This window comes from Symsagittifera roscoffensis, chromosome 6 (genome assembly GCF_963678635.1).
Source record: "Symsagittifera roscoffensis chromosome 6, txSymRosc1.1, whole genome shotgun sequence".
Taxonomy (NCBI): domain Eukaryota; kingdom Metazoa; phylum Xenacoelomorpha; order Acoela; family Convolutidae; genus Symsagittifera; species Symsagittifera roscoffensis.
Genome location: NC_087067.1, coordinates 33,524,629 through 33,544,554, shown reverse-complemented (window position 1 = coordinate 33,544,554; position 19,926 = coordinate 33,524,629). Strand labels below are relative to the sequence as shown.

The 19,926-nt window shown below is 36.7% G+C and overlaps 15 non-coding genes across 15 annotated transcripts; all 15 read right to left on the bottom strand.

Moving 5' to 3' along the window:
* Nucleotides 1-780: 780 nt before the first annotated feature.
* On the bottom strand, nucleotides 781-899 carry LOC134849841 (5S ribosomal RNA). Its single transcript, XR_010163828.1, has one exon. It is a non-coding gene; the product is annotated as a 5S ribosomal RNA (ribosomal RNA).
* A 1,159-nt stretch (nucleotides 900-2,058) lies between these two features.
* LOC134849840 (5S ribosomal RNA) lies at nucleotides 2,059-2,177 on the bottom strand. The gene has a single exon (XR_010163827.1). It is a non-coding gene; the product is annotated as a 5S ribosomal RNA (ribosomal RNA).
* A 1,158-nt stretch (nucleotides 2,178-3,335) lies between these two features.
* On the bottom strand, nucleotides 3,336-3,454 carry LOC134849839 (5S ribosomal RNA). Its single transcript, XR_010163826.1, has one exon. It is a non-coding gene; the product is annotated as a 5S ribosomal RNA (ribosomal RNA).
* A 1,159-nt stretch (nucleotides 3,455-4,613) lies between these two features.
* On the bottom strand, nucleotides 4,614-4,732 carry LOC134849838 (5S ribosomal RNA). The gene has a single exon (XR_010163825.1). It is a non-coding gene; the product is annotated as a 5S ribosomal RNA (ribosomal RNA).
* Nucleotides 4,733-5,891: 1,159 nt separating this feature from the next.
* On the bottom strand, nucleotides 5,892-6,010 carry LOC134849837 (5S ribosomal RNA). Its single transcript, XR_010163824.1, has one exon. It is a non-coding gene; the product is annotated as a 5S ribosomal RNA (ribosomal RNA).
* Nucleotides 6,011-7,168: 1,158 nt separating this feature from the next.
* Nucleotides 7,169-7,287, bottom strand: LOC134849836 (5S ribosomal RNA). The gene has a single exon (XR_010163823.1). It is a non-coding gene; the product is annotated as a 5S ribosomal RNA (ribosomal RNA).
* Nucleotides 7,288-8,445: 1,158 nt separating this feature from the next.
* LOC134849835 (5S ribosomal RNA) lies at nucleotides 8,446-8,564 on the bottom strand. Its single transcript, XR_010163822.1, has one exon. It is a non-coding gene; the product is annotated as a 5S ribosomal RNA (ribosomal RNA).
* A 1,160-nt stretch (nucleotides 8,565-9,724) lies between these two features.
* LOC134849834 (5S ribosomal RNA) lies at nucleotides 9,725-9,843 on the bottom strand. The gene has a single exon (XR_010163821.1). It is a non-coding gene; the product is annotated as a 5S ribosomal RNA (ribosomal RNA).
* Nucleotides 9,844-11,938: 2,095 nt separating this feature from the next.
* LOC134849833 (5S ribosomal RNA) lies at nucleotides 11,939-12,057 on the bottom strand. The gene has a single exon (XR_010163820.1). It is a non-coding gene; the product is annotated as a 5S ribosomal RNA (ribosomal RNA).
* Nucleotides 12,058-13,220: 1,163 nt separating this feature from the next.
* On the bottom strand, nucleotides 13,221-13,339 carry LOC134848999 (5S ribosomal RNA). Its single transcript, XR_010163045.1, has one exon. It is a non-coding gene; the product is annotated as a 5S ribosomal RNA (ribosomal RNA).
* A 1,158-nt stretch (nucleotides 13,340-14,497) lies between these two features.
* LOC134849832 (5S ribosomal RNA) lies at nucleotides 14,498-14,616 on the bottom strand. The gene has a single exon (XR_010163819.1). It is a non-coding gene; the product is annotated as a 5S ribosomal RNA (ribosomal RNA).
* Nucleotides 14,617-15,775: 1,159 nt separating this feature from the next.
* On the bottom strand, nucleotides 15,776-15,894 carry LOC134849830 (5S ribosomal RNA). Its single transcript, XR_010163817.1, has one exon. It is a non-coding gene; the product is annotated as a 5S ribosomal RNA (ribosomal RNA).
* A 1,158-nt stretch (nucleotides 15,895-17,052) lies between these two features.
* LOC134849829 (5S ribosomal RNA) lies at nucleotides 17,053-17,171 on the bottom strand. Its single transcript, XR_010163816.1, has one exon. It is a non-coding gene; the product is annotated as a 5S ribosomal RNA (ribosomal RNA).
* A 1,157-nt stretch (nucleotides 17,172-18,328) lies between these two features.
* LOC134849828 (5S ribosomal RNA) lies at nucleotides 18,329-18,447 on the bottom strand. Its single transcript, XR_010163815.1, has one exon. It is a non-coding gene; the product is annotated as a 5S ribosomal RNA (ribosomal RNA).
* Nucleotides 18,448-19,606: 1,159 nt separating this feature from the next.
* LOC134849827 (5S ribosomal RNA) lies at nucleotides 19,607-19,725 on the bottom strand. The gene has a single exon (XR_010163814.1). It is a non-coding gene; the product is annotated as a 5S ribosomal RNA (ribosomal RNA).
* Between the last annotated feature and the right edge of the window lie 201 nt (nucleotides 19,726-19,926).

The window sequence follows — 19,926 nt, the reverse complement described above, 5'->3', positions numbered from 1 at the left end:
ATCTATTTGATAAGTTTTCTTTGAATGCAGTCTGCGACAGCGGAGGGCAGCCCAATTCTCTTGAAAAATGCAAGAAAAAAATTGCACTAACTTAAAAGTTAGCTTTTAGGCCGATTTTCGTCCAAAATGGCCGAAATTCGGGTCCCCCCAAATTTTCAACTGATGATTACTCCACGTACACTTGAGCTACAAACGTCGTTTTGGGCTCGTTGGAATTGTCCTGAGCTCAAAATTATGAAACGAGATGAAAAAATGAACTTTAAACGAAAAAAAAAAACAAAAATTTTGAAAATTTCATTTTTTGCACCACGCTCGATTAGGCTTAACTTTTTGGTATCACCGAGATTTCAAAAGATCATAACTTTGTGTTGGACCAACGAAATTGATTCATTTTCTCAGTCCCCCAAGATTTGACTATAATCTTGTGATCCAAATAATAAAATTTGGAAATTTTAAAATTTTTAGGCAAGTTATGGCCGTTCGTGCAATTCACCAGGCTCGATTGGGCTTATTTTTTTGACATCACCGAAATTCAAAAGGCTATAACTCAAAGACCCCAAAAGTTATCTCCATTATTTTTGACCTATCAGCAGCTGATTGTACACAAAATTGATACTGCAAAAGAAATTTTTCGGTTTTCTTTTGTTTTGGCCAAAATTTGACCCATTGAAAATTTTTGCACCACGCTCGATTAGGCTTAACTTTTTGACATCACCGAATTTTAAACAGCAATAACTCTTAGCGCATAAAAGTAAAAGAATTACTTTTGCTTTAAATAAAAGCCTACAACACCTGGTGTTCCCAGGCGGTCTCCCATCCAAGTACTAACCAGGCCCAATGTTGCTTAACTTCGGTGATCGGACGAGAACCGGTGCATTCAACATGGTATGGTCGTAGGCATTTGAGTTACTCCGCTTTCATTTATATCCTTACTAGCTTATGTCTATGTACATTACTTTTAAAACACTCGCCCTCGCGCGAGAGTAAAAATATGCTCTTATACCATGTAAAATTTTGCACGCTCACGTTATAATTTATGCATTTCAAACAAAATACTGAAAATTGACATTGTTTGGAATTTTTTTGGCCCAATGTGTTTTATGGCCAAATCAGCTGGTCAAAACCTATGGAGCGTGTACAAGGTGCCTTGAATGACCATCTATGGCATGATAGCCGCACATCCACTGTAAGTGGCATATGATTGAATACCAGCCAGGATACTATCAGTTGCTTTTAGCCTAATTGTTGTGATAAACTTATTAAATAGGTAAGTATTCAAATCTATTTGATAAGTTTTCTTTGAATGCAGTCTGCGACAGCCGAGGGCAGCCCAATTCTCTTGAAAAATGCAAGAAAAAAATTGCACTAACTCAAAAGTTAGCTTTTAGGCCGATTTTCGTCCAAAATGGCCGAAATTCGGGTCCCCCCAAATTTTCAACTGATGATTACTCCACGTACACTTGAGCTACAAACGTCGTTTTGGGCTCGTTGGAATTGTCCTGAGCTCAAATTTATGAAACGAGATGAAAAAAATGAACTTTAAACGAAAAAAAAACAAAAATTTTGAAAATTTCATTTTTTGCACCACGCTCGATTAGGCTTAACTTTTTGGTATCACCGAGATTTCAAAAGCTTATAACTTTGTGTTGGACCGACGAAATTGGTTCATTTTCTCAGTCCCCCAAGATTTGACTATGATCTTGTGATCCAAATATTAAAATTTGGAAATTTTAAAATTTTTGGGCAAGTTATGGCCGTTCGCGCAATTCACCAGGCTCGATTGGGCTTATTTTTTTGACATCACCGAAATTCAAAAGGCTATAACTCAAAGACCCCAAAAGTTATCTCCATTATTTTTGACCTATCAGCAGCTGATTGTACACAAAATTGATACTGCAAAAGAAATTTTTCGGTTTTCTTTTGTTTTGGCCAAAATTTGACCCATTGAAAATTTTTGCACCACGCTCGATTAGGCTTAACTTTTTGACATCACCGAACTTTAAACAGCAATAACTCTTAGCGCATAAAAGTAAAAGAATTACTTTTGCTTTAATTAAAAGCCTACAACACCTGGTGTTCCCAGGCGGTCTCCCATCCAAGTACTAACCAGGCCCAATGTTGCTTAACTTCGGTGATCGGACGAGAACCGGTGCATTCAACATGGTATGGTCGTAGGCATTTGAGTTACTCCGCTTTCATTTATATCCTTACTAGCTTATGTCTATGTAGATTGCTTTTAAAACACTCGCACTCGCGCGAGAGTAAAAATATGCTCTTATACCATGTAAAATTTTGCACGCTCACGTTATAATTTATGCATTTCAAACAAAATACTGAAAATTGACATTGTTTGGAATTTTTTTGGCCCAATGTGTTTTATGGCCAAATCAGCTGGTCAAAGCTATTGTGCGTGTACAAGGTGCCTTGAATGACCATCTATGGCATGATAGCCGCGCATCCACTGTAAGTGGCATATGATTGAATACCAGACAGGATACTGTCAGTTGCTTTTAGCCTAATTGTTGTGATAAACTTATTAAATAGGTAAGTATTCAAATCTATTTGATAAGTTTTCTTTGAATGCAGTCTGCGACAGCGGAGGGCAGCCCAATTCTCTTGAAAAATGCAAGAAAAAAATTGCACTAACTTAAAAGTTAGCTTTTAGGCCGATTTTCGTCCAAAATGGCCGAAATTCGGGTCCCCCCAAATTTTCAACTGATGATTACTCCACGTACACTTGAGCTACAAACGTCGTTTTGGGCTCGTTGGAATTGTCCTGAGCTCAAAATTATGAAACAAGATGAAAAAATGAACTTTAAACGAAAAAAAAAACAAAAATTTTGAAAATTTGATTTTTTGCACCACGCTCGATTAGGCTTAACTTTTTGGTATCACCGAGATTTCAAAAGCTTATAACTTTGTGTTGGACCAACGAAATTGATTCATTTTCTCAGTCCCCCAAGATTTGACTATGATCTTGTGATCCAAATAATAAAATTTGGAAATTTTAAAATTTTTGGGCAAGTTATGGCCGTTCGCGCAATTCACCAGGCTCGATTGGGCTTATTTTTTTGACATCACCGAAATTCAAAAGGCTATAACTCAAAGACCCCAAAAGTTATCTCCATTATTTTTGACCTATCAGCAGCTGATTGTACACAAAATTGATACTGCAAAAGAAATTTTTCGGTTTTCTTTTGTTTTGGCCAAAATTTGACCCATTGAAAATTTTTGCACCACGCTCGATTAGGCTTAACTTTTTGACATCACCGAACTTTAAACAGCAATAACTCTTAGCGCATAAAAGTAAAATAATTACTTTTGCTTTAAATAAAAGCCTACAACACCTGGTGTTCCCAGGCGGTCTCCCATCCAAGTACTAACCAGGCCCAATGTTGCTTAACTTCGGTGATCGGACGAGAACCGGTGCATTCAACATGGTATGGTCGTAGGCATTTGAGTTACTCCGCTTTCATTTATATCCTTACTAGCTTATGTCTATGTATATTGCTTTTAAAACACTCGCACTCGCGCGAGAGTAAAAATATGCTCTTATACCATGTAAAATTTTGCACGCTCACGTTATAATTTATGCATTTCAAACAAAATACTGAAAATTGACATTGTTTGGAATTTTTTTGGCCCAATGTGTTTTATGGCCAAATCAGCTGGTCAAAGCTATGGAGCGTGTACAAGGTGCCTTGAATTACCATCTATGGCATGATAGCCGCACATCCACTGTAAGTGGCATATGATTGAATACCAGACAGGATACTGTCAGTTGCTTTTAGCCTAATTGTTGTGATAAACTTATTAAATAGGTAAGTATTCAAATCTATTTGATAAGTTTTCTTTGAATGCAGTCTGCGACAGCGGAGGGCAGCCCAATTCTCTTGAAAAATGCAAGAAAAAAATTGCACTAACTTAAAAGTTAGCTTTTAGGCCGATTTTCGTCCAAAATGGCCGAAATTCGGGTCCCCCCAAATTTTCAACTGATGATTACTCCACGTACACTTGAGCTACAAACGTCGTTTTGGGCTCGTTGGAATTGTCCTGAGCTCAAAATTATGAAACGAGATGAAAAAATGAACTTTAAACGAAAAAAAAAAACAAAAATTTTGAAAATTTCATTTTTTGCACCACGCTCGATTAGGCTTAACTTTTTGGTATCACCGAGATTTCAAAAGATCATAACTTTGTGTTGGACCAACGAAATTGATTCATTTTCTCAGTCCCCCAAGATTTGACTATAATCTTGTGATCCAAATAATAAAATTTGGAAATTTTAAAATTTTTAGGCAAGTTATGGCCGTTCGTGCAATTCACCAGGCTCGATTGGGCTTATTTTTTTGACATCACCGAAATTCAAAAGGCTATAACTCAAAGACCCCAAAAGTTATCTCCATTATTTTTGACCTATCAGCAGCTGATTGTACACAAAATTGATACTGCAAAAGAAATTTTTCGGTTTTCTTTTGTTTTGGCCAAAATTTGACCCATTGAAAATTTTTGCACCACGCTCGATTAGGCTTAACTTTTTGACATCACCGAATTTTAAACAGCAATAACTCTTAGCGCATAAAAGTAAAAGAATTACTTTTGCTTTAAATAAAAGCCTACAACACCTGGTGTTCCCAGGCGGTCTCCCATCCAAGTACTAACCAGGCCCAATGTTGCTTAACTTCGGTGATCGGACGAGAACCGGTGCATTCAACATGGTATGGTCGTAGGCATTTGAGTTACTCCGCTTTCATTTATATCCTTACTAGCTTATGTCTATGTACATTACTTTTAAAACACTCGCCCTCGCGCGAGAGTAAAAATATGCTCTTATACCATGTAAAATTTTGCACGCTCACGTTATAATTTATGCATTTCAAACAAAATACTGAAAATTGACATTGTTTGGAATTTTTTTGGCCCAATATGTTTTATGGCCAAATCAGCTGGTCAAAACCTATGGAGCGTGTACAAGGTGCCTTGAATGACCATCTATGGCATGATAGCCGCACATCCACTGTAAGTGGCATATGATTGAATACCAGCCAGGATACTATCAGTTGCTTTTAGCCTAATTGTTGTGATAAACTTATTAAATAGGTAAGTATTCAAATCTATTTGATAAGTTTTCTTTGAATGCAGTCTGCGACAGCGGAGGGCAGCCCAATTCTCTTGAAAAATGCAAGAAAAAAATTGCACTAACTCAAAAGTTAGCTTTTAGGCCGATTTTCGTCCAAAATGGCCGAAATTCGGGTCCCCCCAAATTTTCAACTGATGATTACTCCACGTACACTTGAGCTACAAACGTCGTTTTGGGCTCGTTGGAATTGTCCTGAGCTCAAATTTATGAAACGAGATGAAAAAAATGAACTTTAAACGAAAAAAAAACAAAAATTTTGAAAATTTCATTTTTTGCACCACGCTCGATTAGGCTTAACTTTTTGGTATCACCGAGATTTCAAAAGCTTATAACTTTGTGTTGGACCGACGAAATTGGTTCATTTTCTCAGTCCCCCAAGATTTGACTATGATCTTGTGATCCAAATATTAAAATTTGGAAATTTTAAAATTTTTGGGCAAGTTATGGCCGTTCGCGCAATTCACCAGGCTCGATTGGGCTTATTTTTTTGACATCACCGAAATTCAAAAGGCTATAACTCAAAGACCCCAAAAGTTATCTCCATTATTTTTGACCTATCAGCAGCTGATTGTACACAAAATTGATACTGCAAAAGAAATTTTTCGGTTTTCTTTTGTTTTGGCCAAAATTTGACCCATTGAAAATTTTTGCACCACGCTCGATTAGGCTTAACTTTTTGACATCACCGAACTTTAAACAGCAATAACTCTTAGCGCATAAAAGTAAAAGAATTACTTTTGCTTTAATTAAAAGCCTACAACACCTGGTGTTCCCAGGCGGTCTCCCATCCAAGTACTAACCAGGCCCAATGTTGCTTAACTTCGGTGATCGGACGAGAACCGGTGCATTCAACATGGTATGGTCGTAGGCATTTGAGTTACTCCGCTTTCATTTATATCCTTACTAGCTTATGTCTATGTAGATTGCTTTTAAAACACTCGCACTCGCGCGAGAGTAAAAATATGCTCTTATACCATGTAAAATTTTGCACGCTCACGTTATAATTTATGCATTTCAAACAAAATACTGAAAATTGACATTGTTTGGAATTTTTTTGGCCCAATGTGTTTTATGGCCAAATCAGCTGGTCAAAGCTATTGTGCGTGTACAAGGTGCCTTGAATGACCATCTATGGCATGATAGCCGCGCATCCACTGTAAGTGGCATATGATTGAATACCAGACAGGATACTGTCAGTTGCTTTTAGCCTAATTGTTGTGATAAACTTATTAAATAGGTAAGTATTCAAATCTATTTGATAAGTTTTCTTTGAATGCAGTCTGCGACAGCGGAGGGCAGCCCAATTCTCTTGAAAAATGCAAGAAAAAAATTGCACTAACTTAAAAGTTAGCTTTTAGGCCGATTTTCGTCCAAAATGGCCGAAATTCGGGTCCCCCCAAATTTTCAACTGATGATTACTCCACGTACACTTGAGCTACAAACGTCGTTTTGGGCTCGTTGGAATTGTCCTGAGCTCCAAATTATGAAACAAGATGAAAAAATGAACTTTAAACGAAAAAAAAAACAAAAATTTTGAAAATTTGATTTTTTGCACCACGCTCGATTAGGCTTAACTTTTTGGTATCACCGAGATTTCAAAAGCTTATAACTTTGTGTTGGACCAACGAAATTGATTCATTTTCTCAGTCCCCCAAGATTTGACTATAATCTTGTGATCCAAATAATAAAATTTGGAAATTTTAAAATTTTTAGGCAAGTTATGGCCGTTCGTGCAATTCACCAGGCTCGATTGGGCTTATTTTTTTGACATCACCGAAATTCAAAAGGCTATAACTCAAAGACCCCAAAAGTTATCTCCATTATTTTTGACCTATCAGCAGCTGATTGTACACAAAATTGATACTGCAAAAGAAATTTTTCGGTTTTCTTTTGTTTTGGCCAAAATTTGACCCATTGAAAATTTTTGCACCACGCTCGATTAGGCTTAACTTTTTGACATCACCGAACTTTAAACAGCAATAACTCTTAGCGCATAAAAGTAAAAGAATTACTTTTGCTTTAAATAAAAGCCTACAACACCTGGTGTTCCCAGGCGGTCTCCCATCCAAGTACTAACCAGGCCCAATGTTGCTTAACTTCGGTGATCGGACGAGAACCGGTGCATTCAACATGGTATGGTCGTAGGCATTTGAGTTACTCCGCTTTCATTTATATCCTTACTAGCTTATGTCTATGTAGATTGCTTTTAAAACACTCGCACTCGCGCGAGAGTAAAAATATGCTCTTATACCATGTAAAATTTTGCACGCTCACGTTATAATTTATGCATTTCAAACAAAATACTGAAAATTGACATTGTTTGGAATTTTTTTGGCCCAATGTGTTTTATGGCCAAATCAGCTGGTCAAAGCTATGGAGCGTGTACAAGGTGCCTTGAATGACCATCTATGGCATGATAGCCGCGCATCCACTGTAAGTGGCATATGATTGAATACCAGACAGGATACTGTCAGTTGCTTTTAGCCTAATTGTTGTGATAAACTTATTAAATAGGTAAGTATTCAAATCTATTTGATAAGTTTTCTTTGAATGCAGTCTGCGACAGCGGAGGGCAGCCCAATTCTCTTGAAAAATGCAAGAAAAAAATTGCACTAACTTAAAAGTTAGCTTTTAGGCCGATTTTCGTCCAAAATGGCCGAAATTCGGGTCCCCCCAAATTTTCAACTGATGATTACTCCACGTACACTTGAGCTACAAACGTCGTTTTGGGCTCGTTGGAATTGTCCTGAGCTCAAAATTATGAAACAAGATGAAAAAATGAACTTTAAACGAAAAAAAAAACAAAAATTTTGAAAATTTGATTTTTTGCACCACGCTCGATTAGGCTTAACTTTTTGGTATCACCGAGATTTCAAAAGCTTATAACTTTGTGTTGGACCAACGAAATTGATTCATTTTCTCAGTCCCCCAAGATTTGACTATAATCTTGTGATCCAAATAATAAAATTTGGAAATTTTAAAATTTTTAGGCAAGTTATGGCCGTTCGTGCAATTCACCAGGCTCGATTGGGCTTATTTTTTTGACATCACCGAAATTCAAAAGGCTATAACACAAAGACCCCAAAAGTTATCTCCATTATTTTTGACCTATCAGCAGCTGATTGTACACAAAATTGATACTGCAAAAGAAATTTTTCGGTTTTCTTTTGTTTTGGCCAAAATTTGACCCATTGAAAATTTTTGCACCACGCTCGATTAGGCTTAACTTTTTGACATCACCGAACTTTAAACAGCAATAACTCTTAGCGCATAAAAGTAAAAGAATTACTTTTGCTTTAAATAAAAGCCTACAACACCTGGTGTTCCCAGGCGGTCTCCCATCCAAGTACTAACCAGGCCCAATGTTGCTTAACTTCGGTGATCGGACGAGAACCGGTGCATTCAACATGGTATGGTCGTAGGCATTTGAGTTACTCCGCTTTCATTTATATCCTTACTAGCTTATGTCTATGTACATTACTTTTAAAACACTCGCCCTCGCGCGAGAGTAAAAATATGCTCTTATACCATGTAAAATTTTGCACGCTCACGTTATAATTTATGCATTTCAAACAAAATACTGAAAATTGACATTGTTTGGAATTTTTTTGGCCCAATGTGTTTTATGGCCAAATCAGCTGGTCAAAACCTATGGAGCGTGTACAAGGTGCCTTGAATGACCATCTATGGCATGATAGCCGCACATCCACTGTAAGTGGCATATGATTGAATACCAGCCAGGATACTAACAGTTGCTTTTAGCCTAATTGTTGTGATAAACTTATTAAATAGGTAAGTATTCAAATCTATTTGATAAGTTTTCTTTGAATGCAGTCTGCGACAGCGGAGGGCAGCCCAATTCTCTTGAAAAAAGCAAGAAAAAAATTGCACTAACTCAAAAGTTAGCTTTTAGGCCGATTTTCGTCCAAAATGGCCGAAATTCGGGTCCCCCCAAATTTTCAACTGATGATTACTCCACGTACACTTGAGCTACAAACGTCGTTTTGGGCTCGTTGGAATTTTCCTGAGCTCAAAATTATGAAACAAGATGAAAAAAATGAACTTTGAACGAAAAAAAAAACAAAAGTTTTGAAAATTTCATTTTTTGCACCACGCTCGATTAGGCTTAACTTTTTGGTATCACCGAGATTTCAAAAGCTTATAACTTTGTGTTGGACCAACGAAATTGGTTCATTTTCTCAGTCCCCCAAGATTTGACTATAATCTTGTGATCCAAATAATAAAATTTGGAAATTTTAAAAGTTTTGGGCAAGTTATGGCCGTTCGTGCAATTAACCAGGCTCGATTGGGCTTATTTTTTTGACATCACCGAAATTCAAAAGGCTATAACTCAAAGACCCCAAAAGTTATCTCCATTATTTTTGACCTATCGGCAGCTGATTGTACACAAAATTGATACTATAAAAGAAATTTTTCGGTTTTCTTTTGTTTTGGCCAAAATTTGACCCATTGAAATTTTTTGCACCACGCTCGATTAGGCTTAACTTTTTGACATCACCGAACTTTAAACAGCAATAACTCTTAGCGCATAAAAGTAAAAGAATTACTTTTGCTTTAAATAAAAGCCTACAACACCTGGTGTTCCCAGGCGGTCTCCCATCCAAGTACTAACCAGGCCCAATGTTGCTTAACTTCGGTGATCGGACGAGAACCGGTGCATTCAACATGGTATGGTCGTAGGCATTTGAGTTACTCCGCTTTCATTTATATCCTTACTAGCTTATGTCTATGTACATTACTTTTAAAACACTCGCCCTCGCGCGAGAGTAAAAATATGCTCTTATACCATGTAAAATTTTGCACGCTCACGTTATAATTTATGCATTTCAAACAAAATACTGAAAATTGACATTGTTTGGAATTTTTTTGGCCCAATGTGTTTTTTGACCAAATCAGCCTGTCAAAACCTATGGAGCGTGTACAAGGTGCCTTGAATGACCATCTATGGCATGATAGCCGCACATCCACTGTAAGTGGCATATGATTGAATACCAGCCAGGATACTATCAGTTGCTTTTAGCCTAATTGTTGATAGGTTAGAAATGAAATTGATTAACAGTGTATGGCTTGGAGGAAAACATTCAATCAACAAGCAGATCTTATACCTTCCATTCAATAATGGAGGCACAGACTTCAAAAATTTAATTTTTTATATTGCGGCTGCAAAAATTTTCGACATGGTATCCCTACTTAATACCTTGGGTAGCAACAAAGAAGTGATCTACTTCAAAAAATCTAAGATTTACAGATCCTTCAAAAATTTCTTAATTAAAAAAAACATTTTCATTCTCGAGTTTGCTCGAGATAGTTTTTCAGCTAGTTCAAAATGGAAAAGTAATTGATCCTATGAAGATGAACATATCTAGTCTTTATGCAGAGTTGATGCTTCCAAATTATAAAACGAAGGTTATAGCTAGAAAAATTGCGAATTTCTACCCGGATCTTAATCTATCAGACAAATCTTTGATTTTTCAATTCCTAACCAAAATATGGAAACATAAAAAGTTCACCCCTCCAGATAAAAACATTCTCTACTTATTTTTCTTAAACAGTTATCTGGATAAGCCCAGGAAATGGATTAAAAATTTGGTGGACCACCCCCTTTGTTACTCTTGTGAAAGAGAGTTCGAAACCATGCAACATTTGTTTTTCGCTTGTGAAAACTGCTCTACTTTTAAAGAAAAACTTAATTTCAATTCAATAAAAGATCTGCTTGTTGAAGAAAATGTAATAGGAATGAAATACATTGTAGCTAAGCTGATATCATCATGGTGTCAAGATACATCTGAATATCTCAAAAAACTTGGTTCCATTCCATAAAATGATTATCTTCATGGTGTATCATATTACATTTGATGTCGTATTCTTTTCTGCTAACTGTAACTAAATATGTGTAACTAATTGCTTTCCTTTTTTGTAATTTGTAATTACAATCGTTAATAAATTATTTGAAAGCCTAATTGTTGTGATAAACTTATTAAATAGGTAAGTATTCAAATCTATTTGATAAGTTTTCTTTGAATGCAGTCTACGACAGCGGAGGGCAGCCCAATTCTCTTGAAAAATGCAAGAAAAAAAATGCACTAACTTAAAAGTTAGCTTTTAGGCCGATTTTCGTCCAAAATGGCCGAAATTCGGGTCCCCCCAAATTTTCAACTGATGATTACTCCACGTACACTTGAGCTACAAACGTCGTTTTGGGCTCGTTGGAATTGTCCTGAGCTCAAAATTATGAAACAAGATGAAAAAAAATGAACTTTAAGCGAAAAAAAAACAAAAATTTTGAAAATTTCATTTTTTGCACCACGCTCGATTAGGCTTAACTTTTTGGTATCACCGAGATTTCAAAAGCTTATAACTTTGTGTTGGACCAACGAAATTGGTTCATTTTCTCAGTCCCCCAAGATTTGACTATAATCTTGTGATCCAAATAATAAAATTTGGAAATTTTAAAATTTTTGGGCAAGTTATGGCCGTTCGTGCAATTCACCAGGCTCGATTGGGCTTATTTTTTTGACATCACCGAAATTCAAAAGGCTATAACTCAAAGACCCCAAAAGTTATCTCCATTATTTTTGACCTATCAGCAGCTGATTGTACACAAAATTGATACTGCAAAAGAAATTTTTCGGTTTTCTTTTGTTTTGGCCAAAATTTGACCCATTGAAAATTTTTGCACCACGCTCGATTAGGCTTAACTTTTTGACATCACCGAACTTTAAACAGCAATAACTCTTAGCGCATAAAAGTAAAAGAATTATTTTTGCTTTAAATAAAAGCCTACAACACCTGGTGTTCCCAGGCGGTCTCCCATCCAAGTACTAACCAGGCCCAATGTTGCTTAACTTCGGTGATCGGACGAGAACCGGTGCATTCAACATGGTATGGTCGTAGGCATTTGAGTTACTCCGCTTTCATTTATATCCTTACTAGCTTATGTCTATGTGCATTACTTTCTTTTCAAACACTCGCCCTCGCGCGAGAGTAAAAATATGCTCTTATACCATGTAAAATTTTGCACGCTCACGTTATAATTTATGCATTTCAAACAAAATACTGAAAATTGACATTGTTTGGAAATTTTTTGGCCCAATGTGTTTTATGGCCAAATCAGCTGGTCAAAACCTATGGAGCGTGTACAAGGTGCCTTGAATGACCATCTATGGCATGATAGCCGCACATCCACTGTAAGTGGCATATGATTGAATACCAGCCAGGATACTGTCAGTTGCTTTTAGCCTAATTGTTGTGTGTGATAAACTTATTAAATAGGTAAGTATTCAAATCTATTTGATAAATTTTCTTTGAATGCAGTCTGCGACAGCGGAGGGCAGCCCAATTCTCTTGAAAAATGCAAGAAAAAAATTGCACTAACCTAAAAATTAGCTTTTAGGCCGATTTTCGTCCAAAATGGCCGAAATTCGGGTCCCCCCAAATTTTCAACTGATGATTACTCCACGTACACTTGAGCTACAAACGTCGTTTTGGGCTCGTTGGAATTTTCCTGAGCTCAAAATTATGAAACAAGATCAAAAAAATGAACTTTAAACGAAAAAAAAACAAAAATTTTGAAAATTTCATTTTTTGCACCACGCTCGATTTTTTGCACCACGCTAACTTTTTGGTATCACCGAGATTTCAAAAGCTTATAACTTTGTGTTGGACCTCATTTTCTCATTCCCCCAAGATTTGACTATAATCTTGTGATCCAAATAATAAAATTTGGAAATTTTAAAATTTTTGGGCAAGTTATGCCCGTTCGTGCAATTCACCAGGCTCGATTGGGCTTATTTTTTTGACATCACCGAAATTCAAAAGGCTATAACTCAAAGACCCCAAAAGTTATCTCCATTAATTTTGACCTATCAGCAGCTGATTGTACACAAAATTGATACTGCAAAAGAAATTTTTCGGTTTTCTTTTGTTTTGGCCAAAATTTGACCCATTGAAAATTTTTGCACCACGCTCGATTAGGCTTAACTTTTTGACATCACCGAAATTTAAACAGCAATAACTCTTAGCGCATAAAAGTAAAAGAATTACTTTTGCTTCAAATAAAAGCCTACAACACCTGGTGTTCCCAGGCGGTCTCCCATCCAAGTACTAACCAGGCCCAATGTTGATTAACTTCGGTGATCGGACGAGAACCGGTGCATTCAACATGGTATGGTCGTAGGCATTTGAGTTACTCCGCTTTCATTTATATCCTTACTAGCTTATGTCTATGTACATTACTTTTAAAACACTCGCCCTTGCGCGAGAATAAAAATATGCTCTTATACCATGTAAAATTTTGCACGCTCACGTTATAATTTATGCATTTCAAACAAAATACTGAAAATTGACATTGTTTGGAATTTTTTTGGCCCAATGTGTTTTATGGCCAAATCAGCTGGTCAAAACCTATGGAGCGTGTACAAGGTGCCTTGAATGACCATCTATGGCATGATAGCCGCACATCCACTGTAAGTGGCATATGATTGAATACCAGCCAGGATACTGTCAGTTGCTTTTAGCCTAATTGTTGTGATAAACTTATTAAATAGGTAAGAATTCAAATCTATTTGATAAGTTTTCTTTGAACCACTCTGCGACAATGGAGGGCAGCCCAATTCTCTTGAAAAATGCAAGTAAAAAATTGCACTCTCTTAAAAGTTAGCTTTTAGGCCGATTTTCGTCCAAAATGGCCGAAATTCGGGTCCCCCCAAATTTTCAACTGATGATTACTCCACGTACACTTGAGCTACAAACGTCGTTTTGGGCTCGTTGGAATTTTCCTGAGCTCAAATTTATGAAACGAGTTGAAAAAATGAACTTTAAACGAAAAAAAAAACAAAATATTTGAAAATTTCATTTTTTGCACCACGCTCGATTAGGCTTAACTTTTTGGTATCACCGAGATTTCAAAAGCTTATAACTTTGTGTTGGACCGACGAAATTGGTTCATTTTCTCAGTCCCCCAAGATTTGGCTATGATCTTGTGATCCAAATAATAAAATTTGGAAATTTTAAAATTTTTGGGCAAGTTATGGCCGTTCGCGCAATTCACCAGGCTCGATTGGGCTTATTTTTTTGACATCACCGAAATTCAAAAGGCTATAACTCAAAGACCCCAAAAGTTATCTCCATTATTTTTGACCTATCAGCAGCTGATTGTACACAAAATTGATACTGCAAAAGAAATTTTTCGGTTTTCTTTTGTTTTGGCCAAAATTTGACCCATTGAAAATTTTTGCACCACGCTCGATTAGGCTTAACTTTTTGACATCACCGAACTTTAAACAGCAATAACTCTTAGCGCATAAAAGTAAAAGAATTACTTTTGCTTTAAATAAAAGCCTACAACACCTGGTGTTCCCAGGCGGTCTCCCATCCAAGTACTAACCAGGCCCAATGTTGCTTAACTTCGGTGATCGGACGAGAACCGGTGCATTCAACATGGTATGGTCGTAGGCGTTTGATTTACTCCGCTTTCATTTATATCCTTACTAGCTTATGTCTATGTACATTACTTTTAAAACACTCGCCCTCGCGCGAGAGTAAAAATATGCTCTTATACCATGTAAAATTTTGCACGCTCACGTAATAATTTATGCATTTCAAACAAAATACTGAAAATTGACATTGTTTGGATTTTTTTTGGCCCAATGTGTTTTATGGCCAAATCAGCTGGTCAAAACCTATGGAGCGTGTACAAGGTGCCTTGAATGAGCATCTATGGCATGATAGCCGCACATCCACTGTAAGTGGCATATGATTGAATACCAGCCAGGATACTGTCAGTTGCTTTTAGTCTAATTGTTGTGATAAACTTATTAAATAGGTAAGTATTCAAATCTATTTGATAAGTTTTCTTTGAATGCAGTCTGCGACATCGGAGGGCAGCCCAATTCTCTTGAAAAATGCAAGAAAAAAAATTGCACTATTTTAAAAGTTAGCTTTTAGGCCGATTTTCGTCCAAAATGGCCGAAATTCGGGTCCCCCCAAATTTTCAACTGATGATTACTCCACGTACACTTGAGCTACAAACGTCATTTTAGCTCGTTTGAATTGTACTGAGCTCAAATTGATGAAACAAGGTGAAAAAAAAATGAACTTTGAACGAAGAAAAACAAAATTTTTGAAAATTTCATTTTTTGCACCACGCTCGATTAAGCTTAACTTTTTGGTATCACCGAGATTTCAAAAGCTTATAACTTTGTGTTGGACCGACGAAATTGGATCATATTCTCAGTCCCCCAAGATCTGACTATGATCTTGTGATCCAAATAATAAAATTTGGAAATTTTAAAATTTTTGGGCAAGTTATGGCCGTTCGCGCAATTCACCAGGCTCGATTGGGCTTATTTTTTTGACATCACCGAAATTCAAAAGGCTATAACTCAAAGACCCCAAAAGTTATCTCCATTATTTTTGACCTATCAGCAGCTGATTGTACACAAAATTGATACTGCAAAAGAAATTTTTCGGTTTTCTTTTGTTTTGGCCAAAATTTGACCCATTGAAAACTTTGCACCACGCTCGATTAGGCTTAACTTTTTGACATCACCGAAATTTAAACAGCAATAACTCTTAGCGCATAAAAGTAAAAGAATTACTTTTGCTTTAAATAAAAGCCTACAACACCTGGTGTTCCCAGGCGGTCTCCCATCCAAGTACTAACCAGGCCCAATGTTGCTTAACTTCGGTGATCGGACGAGAACCGGTGCATTCAACATGGTATGGTCGTAGGCATTTGATTTACTCCGCTTTCATTTATATCCTTACTAGCTTATGTCTATGTACATTACTTTTAAAACACTCGCCCTCGCGCGAGAGTAAAAATATGCTCTTATACCATGTAAAATTTTGCACGCTCACGTAATAATTTATGCATTTCAAACAAAATACTGAAAATTGACATTGTTTGGATTTTTTTTGGCCCAATGTGTTTTATGGCCAAATCAGCTGGTCAAAACCTATGGAGCGTGTACAAGGTGCCTTGAATGAGCATCTATGGCATGATAGCCGCACATCCACTGTAAGTGGCATATGATTGAATACCAGCCAGGATACTGTCAGTTGCTTTTAGTCTAATTGTTGTGATAAACTTATTAAATAGGTAAGTATTCAAATCTATTTGATAAGTTTTCTTTGAATGCAGTCTGCGACATCGGAGGGCAGCCCAATTCTCTTGAAAAATGCAAGAAAAAAAATTGCACTATTTTAAAAGTTAGCTTTTAGGCCGATTTTCGTCCAAAATGGCCGAAATTCGGGTCCCCCCAAATTTTCAACTGATGATTACTCCACGTACACTTGAGCTACAAACGTCGTTTTGGGCTCGTTGGAATTGTCCCGAGCTCAAATTTATGAAACAAGATGAAAAAAATGAACTTTGAACGAAGAAAAACAAAATTTTTGAAAATTTCATTTTTTGCACCACGCTCGATTAAGCTTAACTTTTTGGTATCACCGAGATTTCAAAAGCTTTTAACTTTGTGTTGGACCGACGAAATTGGTTCATTTTCTCAGTCCCCCAAGATCTGACTATGATCTTGTGATCCAAATAATAAAATTTGGAAATTTTAAAATTTTTGGGCAAGTTATGGCCGTTCGCGCAATTCACCAGGCTCGATTGGGCTTATTTTTTTGACATCACCGAAATTCAAAAGGCTATAACTCAAAGACCCCAAAAGTTATCTCCATTATTTTTGACCTATCAGCAGCTGATTGTACACAAAATTGATACTGCAAAAGAAATTTTTCGGTTTTCTTTTGTTTTGGCCAAAATTTGACCCATTGAAAACTTTGCACCACGCTCGATTAGGCTTAACTTTTTGACATCACCGAACTTTAAACAGCAATAACTCTTAGCGCATAAAAGTAAAAGAATTACTTTTGCTTTAAATAAAAGCCTACAACACCTGGTGTTCCCAGGCGGTCTCCCATCCAAGTACTAACCAGGCCCAATGTTGCTTAACTTCGGTGATCGGACGAGAACCGGTGCATTCAACATGGTATGGTCGTAGGCATTTGATTTACTCCGCTTTCATTTATATCCTTACTAGCTTATGTCTATGTACATTACTTTTAAAACACTCGCCCTCGCGCGAGAGTAAAAATATGCTCTTATATCATGTAAAATTTTGCACGCTCACGTAATAATTTATGCATTTCAAACAAAATACTGAAAATTGACATTGTTTGGATTTTTTTTGGCCCAATGTGTTTTATGGCCAAATCAGCTGGTCAAAACCTATGGAGCGTGTACAAGGTGCCTTGAATGAGCATCTATGGCATGATAGCCGCACATCCACTGTAAGTGGCATATGATTGAATACCAGCCAGGATACTGTCAGTTGCTTTTAGTCTAATTGTTGTGATAAACTTATTAAATAGGTAAGTATTCAAATCTATTTGATAAGTTTTCTTTGAATGCAGTCTGCGACAACGGAGGGCAGCCCAATTCTCTTGAAAAATGCAAGAAAAAAAATTGCACTATTTTAAAAGTTAGCTTTTAGGCCGATTTTCGTCCAAAATGGCCGAAATTCGGGTCCCCCCAAATTTTCAACTGATGATTACTCCACGTACACTTGAGCTACAAACGTCGTTTTGGGCTCGTTGGAATTGTCCCGAGCTCAAATTTATGAAACGTGTTGAAAAAAATGAACTTTGAACGAAGAAAAACAAAATTTTTGAAAATTTCATTTTTTGCACCACGCTCGATTAAGCTTAACTTTTTGGTATCACCGAGATTTCAAAAGCTTATAACTTTGTGTTGGACCGACGAAATTGGTTCATTTTCTCAGTCCCCCAAGATCTGACTATGATCTTGTGATCCAAATAATAAAATTTGGAAATTTTAAAATTTTTGGGCAAGTTATGGCCGTTCGCGCAATTCACCAGGCTCGATTGGGCTTATTTTTTTGACATCACCGAAATTCAAAAGGCTATAACTCAAAGACCCCAAAAGTTATCTCCATTATTTTTGACCTATCAGCAGCTGATTGTACACAAAATTGATACTGCAAAAGAAATTTTCGGTTTTCTTTTGTTTTGGCCAAAATTTGACCCATTGAAAACTTTGCACCACGCTCGATTAGGCTTAACTTTTTGACATCACCGAACTTTAAACAGCAATAACTCTTAGCGCATAAAAATAAAAGAATTACTTTTGCTTTAAATAAAAGCCTACAACACCTGGTGTTCCCAGGCGGTCTCCCATCCAAGTACTAACCAGGCCCAATGTTGCTTAACTTCGGTGATCGGACGAGAACCGGTGCATTCAACATGGTATGGTCGTAGGCATTTGATTTACTCCGCTTTCATTTATATCCTTACTAGCTTATGTCTATGTACATTACTTTTAAAACACTCGCCCTCGCGCGAGAGTAAAAATATGCTCTTATACCATGTAAAATTTTGCACGCTCACGTTATAATTTATGCATTTCAAACAAAATACTGAAAATTGACATTGTTTGGATTTTTTTTGGCCCAATGTGTTTTATGGCCAAATCAGCTGGTCGAAACCTATGGAGCGTGTACAAGGTGCCTTGAATGAGCATCTATGGCATGATAGCCGCACATCCACTGTAAGTGGCATATGATTGAATACCAGCCAGGATACTGTCAGTTGCTTTTAGTCTAATTGTTGTGATAAACTTATTAAATTGGTAAGTATTCAAATCTATTTGATAAGTTTTCTTTGAATGCAGTCTGCGACATCGGAGGGCAGCCCAATTCTCTTGAAAAATGCAAGAAAAAAAATTGCACTATTTTAAAAGTTAGCTTTTAGGCCGATTTTCGTCCAAAATGGCCGAAATTCGGGTCCCCCCAAATTTTCAACTGATGATTACTCCACGTACACTTGAGCTACAAACGTCGTTTTGGGCTCGTTGGAATTGTCCCGAGCTCAAATTTATGAAACAAGATGAAAAAAATGAACTTTGAACGAAGAAAAACAAAATTTTTGAAAATTTCATTTTTTGCACCACGCTCGATTAAGCTTAACTTTTTGGTATCACCGAGATTTCAAAAGCTTATAACTTTGTGTTGGACCGACGAAATTGGTTCATTTTCACAGTCCCCCAAGATTTGACTATGATCTTGTGATCCAAATAATAAAATTTGGATATTTTAAAATTTTTGGGCAAGTTATGGCCGTTCGCGCAATTCACCAGGCTCGATTGGGCTTATTTTTTTGACATCACCGAAATTCAAAAGGCTATAACTCAAAGACCCCAAAAGTTATCTCCATTATTTTTGACCTATCAGCAGCTGATTGTACACAAAATTGATACTGCAAAAGAAATTTTTCGGTTTTCTTTTTTTTTGGCCAAAATTTGACCCATTGAAAATTTTTGCACCACGCTCGATTAGGCTTAACTTTTTGACATCACCGAACTTTAAACAGCAATAACTCTTAGCGCATAAAAGTAAAAGAATTACTTTTGCTTTAAATAAAAGCCTACAACACCTGGTGTTCCCAGGCGGTCTCCCATCCAAGTACTAACCAGGCCCAATGTTGCTTAACTTCGGTGATCGGACGAGAACCGGTGCATTCAACATGGTATGGTCGTAGGCATTTGATTTACTCCGCTTTCATTTATATCCTTACTAGCTTATGTCTATGTACATTACTTTTAAAACACTCGCCCTCGCGCGAGAGTAAAAATATGCTCTTATAAAATGTAAAATTTTGCACGCTCACGTTATAATTTATGCATTTCAAACAAAATACTGAAAGTTGACATTGTTTGGAATTTTTTTGGCCCAATGTGTTTT